This window comes from Pecten maximus, chromosome 13, assembly GCF_902652985.1.
Source record: "Pecten maximus chromosome 13, xPecMax1.1, whole genome shotgun sequence".
NCBI lineage: Eukaryota > Metazoa > Mollusca > Bivalvia > Pectinida > Pectinidae > Pecten > Pecten maximus.
In genome coordinates this window covers 22,611,709-22,617,072 of record NC_047027.1, presented here as the reverse complement: position 1 = coordinate 22,617,072, position 5,364 = coordinate 22,611,709, and the positions used below count along the sequence as shown (strand labels likewise).

Here is a 5,364-nt window from a genome sequence, read left to right as displayed (position 1 = left end):
AACGTCTCTAAAATCTTAATCTGGCTTCCTACCTAACCACTCTAGATCTGATACTCAACATCTATTCGAACTCAGTCACAACCTACTTCTAGTCTTCGAAAACTAGGAATATTCTGCTATTGTTTTATGCTACTTCTCTAAAGCTTTCGATGGAGTCTGGCATATGGGTCTCGAAAAACTAGACATATACGGGATAAAAGACTAATTTTTGGATTGGATAGCAAACTACTTAATTAATAAACGTCAATCACTACATAATACAAAATGTAACAAAGCTCGAATTCCTCAAGGATCTGTTTTAGAGCCACCTTTTTCCCTTTAATATAAATGATATGGCTAATACACTTTTTTTTAATCTGTTAGAGTAGACTCTTTGCCGATGACCTCGCATTGACTCATTCCCCCAAAATTCAACTCGACATTAAACAACTAATAAACTTTGCAAAATGACGAATGACTTTAAATCCTACTAAAACCGAAATACTCTTGATTTATCACACAAACTTTATCTTCTAACCCATTTTCATGGGGAATATGCAGTATGAAGCAGGTCGAATTATCACCGAATTACTCATCTTTACTAAGAAAGAATATATCTGTAGGAAAAAAAGTGGCAGTCATTAGTAGGTAAGCGAAGAAATCGAAAATTATGTATGTTTTATAATAGTTGTAACGATAACTCTCCTTCTTATTTAAAGCACCTATCCCCACCCATAGTGTCTAACCATATTAAGTGTAATCTTAAAAACAGAGATGACTTCCAAAACCCATTATATAGACTTAATCCATAAATCGTCTTTTATACCAAATACAACAAATTCCTTGAACGACCCTACAACAGGTGCAAACTCATCACACTCCATTAGAAACCTTTCTTTCACACCAACATGCCAATCCATCACAAATTCACCGATTTTCGAATAAGGGCAACGATACGTCAACATAATAAATTGTTATGATCCTATCAAGCCTAATGCATTACGCTGAATTACTTCGCTTTCGTGGTCGAGATAAATTGATTAAGCAGCCCAAGGTCGGAGTGGGCGACTAGATACGAAGAAGGCTTCCGGGTAATTTTGACACGTCTGTTTACCTACTTTTAAATTCTGAAGATTTTTAAAGGAAACACGCCAGGTCCAAATTAGTTTTCATCAAATTAAAATACCAGACATTTCGCTATAGGATTATCGTATTATTCGTGGATTAATATTGCACATTAGGCCTAGTGCACGTTTGGCTTAATGTTGAACCCCATTCTATTGATCATAAGGCCTTGTGGTCGTGTGGGTCAACGTTTAACTCCTTTATATTTGACATTATGCCTAGTGCGCGTTTGGCTTAATGTTGAACCCCAATCCTTTGAACATTAGGCCTTGTGCTCGTGTGGCTTAATGTTGAACACCATTTTGTTCAACATTGGTCCTAGTTTGTATATAGATTCATATTTAACCTTTTCTGTCAGTACTTGATATATACTAAATACCTTGATAGTTTCCTAAGCTCAAACGGAGACTCGATATAACCATGGACACATCGTTGTGAAATTAAAAAAAGATATATTGTTTTTAACACGATGCGGATAACAGAAAATTGGAACAAACACAGCAAATGTTTGGAGCAGTGTCTAACGGTCGTTCAGTGATCTTTACCTTCTAATCATTGATGGTTGATGTTTCAATCAAAATGACGGGACAGTCTTTTTATGACGCAGTGAAAAAAAGTTATCGTTTAAAATCTGGTCATTTCAGAATGCATCATTGATCTATCATGATTTCTGCATTTGTGGTTTCTCTAGATCCAATTATTTCTCTCATTTTAACATTTAAAGCATTTATGTTTGATCCAGCAAAACAAAAATGTTCACGACAAGAAACATACAGAAGACAAGCAGGCTAAGTGTCACATGAAATAGTGTATGAATAATCTATTGTTCAAAATAAATTGAACATGTGTCTTTTTGAGTATGTCCGTTATGGGTAATATATTAATTTGATTATTCCAGATTTAATTATGTTACAACATGACAAAATGGAAGATATAAAAGGCACGCTGGTTGAATACCACAACAAATGACGCATAAGTTATGCATTTTGTTTTAATATTCAACAAAGTCAAACTACAACAGGAAATTAAAAACAAAACAAAAAACATATGATTAGTAATACTGACACCCTGATATAGGTATGACAAGCATATATCAAACGTTCTAACTTAATCATCGTCTACTAATATTTCTAAAAACGAATAAATTAACTGAAGTTGATAAAGATCATCTTTGATATGGTGTATTTAGGACCTTGTTTTCCCCAGCCTTTTGGTCAATATAGTCAATGCAGATACGGCAGGACTCACTTTAATGTGGTGTTGACGTATTCATTCTCTCCTCTTCCTAAAATAGAAAAAAGCAATACAGAGTAATAAACTGTATGGGTACTTTTCCATGCTATGCTTAAGCAACGTATCGCAATACCACGCAATATTATTGTTTATAGATACCACTCTTTAATTTCAACTGTAAAAGTTGTAGTTTGCAAAACTAGCTGTTTATAGAAAATATCGATTTAGTATGTTTCAGATATTTTATCAAGATAAATTTATCAGTATAACCTTTGAAAAGTATTGTATCGAATCGCCAGACAGGTTTCTAGTAAAAAACAACATTACCGTTGGTATTTAATCTATAATCTGGACATTTTCCCGTCGTAAGTGATAATTTCATTAAACTGAAATGCGTACCTAACGACATTTCTATATACTTGTCACTGTCCGGGCGTCTCTGCATATGAACATATGTGTTTCTGCAAGATATATAATATTGTTTTCATATTAATTTTGAAATTAATTAACTATAGTCTAAACTAGTACAATTATATATTTTTTCGGTTTGATTTTGTTTATTATTTTACCAACAATAACGGTCCTTTAAGGACTGCCACCTCTGATGTGAGATGCATGTGTTATGGAATTGCGGTTGGTCTACTTGTCATAGCGAGGAAATGATGTCGACCTGGCAGTACTTTGTCGCTGAAGTATCTAAATAATTCTGATCTCATTCGGTTATATTATACTGATAACGGGCGAACCAGCCGTCCTATGTCCGAAATGTTAAGGGCTACACATATGTAAACAAGAGGCCAAGGGCCTCGTAGCTCTCTGGACGTTGATACAGTAACGTGCCAATTTTAGTCTTTTTTTTTTTTTTTTTAATTTTGCTATATATTCTTTGTATTTTTAACTTTTTCAATGAATTTTCCTGACTTTGTGTATTGATCGTTTTAAATGAAATTTTGTACTCTTATAGAGAATTGTTTCCTGTTTCATCTCATAATATTTTCACTGTTTTCCGATGTATATGACTAGAGAAATCATATATTTTTTTTACAATACCTATTTTTTTGAACGCCATTTTGATGTTATTTTAGTAACGTCATATAGAGAAATGGCGTCACACGGAAATTATCAGTGTAGACAATTCTGTATTGCTCCATAAATACTCAACGGAAAAATAAATAAATATTATGAGAAGAAACTATGGACATTTCTTCATAACATGACGAAATATTGTCAAAATCCGTTCACATAGTAATGTTTCATATCAGTGTGTTTGCCAGGGACGTATACGTATACCTCGCGAGACACTCTGTACACTGTAGCAGACGACATAATGTGTATAAAGTAACACACATAGCAGCATTTTTTTGCAGCGGCACAGGGATACGTGTGTTGCAGCACATTACTATATACACATTACAGTGGGTTGATATAGGAACTTTTGCCTCATAACTCCTCAGAATAACGTTCGGCATGTCCCTGTGACACCGAATATGTCCAAAATGACACCGTAAATTGACGATTACTCGAAAATGAAAACATTTAACAACTCAAATTTCTTGTCAAATCTAGTTCGTGTCGACCCCAATCATGTGTCTTGAAATCCATTCTGACAGTCCCACTGTTTCTGATATCCTCTGTCCACAAAATTTTAATAATTCTACTTCCGGCAAAAACATGAGAATGACTGCGTAAGCTCTCCTGGACTCCGTCCAGAGAGCTAAAAAGTAACATTTTATTAATTCTGGTATGTCCCGGTCAGGTGAGCAAACCCAAATGCTTCCTCAAATGGCAAACGGTTTTCTGAAGGCCAGACATATGGCAATGTCAAAGCAGACAATAGAAAGACGAAACTTGGTTAGAAGGAAGAAATATCAACTTTAGAATTACCATGAACATATCACACCAACAATTCGCTGATATTAGTTATAACGTCTCTCTTGATTTAATTGATTTTTAGAGAAATGCACGGACACCATAATCATCCAGAAACTAAGCAATGATAGTGTATGTTAGCACAATATCTCATTTCCGTCCACGGATGACTTTTATCAACCTACTGAATGCTATAAAATAGACACTAGATATATTACAATATAAATTACCTTAGATTGTAAGCTTAATCTAATCTGACTAAAGAAAAAGTGCAAGGTACTATCATTTCACTCCGTTTTTAGGATATGATAAACATAAACTAATACATCAATTGTAATTATGCTGTTTTTTGTTATTGGAAAGAATTATCACCGCAATAATGTTGGATAACAACAGGTAATGAACATTGATTTCTGTTATATCTGTGCATAAGGTTACGACGTTCGGCCAACGACAACGGTGAAAATGCGATCATAATAGGTGACTTGATGATATAGGTGACGAAAAATCAATATCTCACACTTAAACCATCATGCACACCATATAGGATAGTCTTAATAATATTAACTATCATATAATCGGATTAACTTGATCGTTTGATAATATGCTCCTTTTTATTTCCTCTATTGATCAGGGTAAGTATCGTAATGTAATTTATCTCCGTCAAGTCGGACAAAGTAATTGTCATTTTTATGATAGTGACAGGGTGAACATATTTGATGACGGATACGTTTTAAGGAATACATTTCGAACGAATTGAAAATGCTATCGTGTTTATTACTTAGCCGAGATTGTAAAAAGACTATATGAAAATTCAATTCGGCAAGTTGAAACTTGCTGAAAACATTTATCGAACTCCTAATATATATTTAATCAATGCTGAAACAGAAGATTTACTCTTGGATAATGGTTTGACCAATACAATCTCTAGCCATAACATCAACAATAGCTTTATTGATTGTAAACAGGTCGACTAAGATTTTTTTTGACTTTGTAGAGCTTTAGAGACTATAGTATGATAATCCAAAAGGCAGAAACAGAAGCAGCTCTTAAAGTTCTGTAAACAGTAATTATTCGTTTAAAATGTTTCTAAAATACTTAACCTGATTTCAGCTTCCACGTCCTTCTCAGTTTCAGGTAGATCTGTAGCGTTGGCTG

The 5,364-nt window shown here is 34.0% G+C and overlaps 1 long non-coding RNA gene across 1 annotated transcript; it reads right to left on the bottom strand.

The window, feature by feature from the left end:
* Positions 1 to 2,137: 2,137 nt before the first annotated feature.
* Positions 2,138 to 5,364, bottom strand: LOC117341206. Its single transcript, XR_004535579.1, has 3 exons — positions 5,310 to 5,364; positions 2,737 to 2,798; positions 2,138 to 2,389 (listed from the first exon to the last, which is right to left on the bottom strand). It is a non-coding gene; the product is annotated as an uncharacterized LOC117341206 (long non-coding RNA).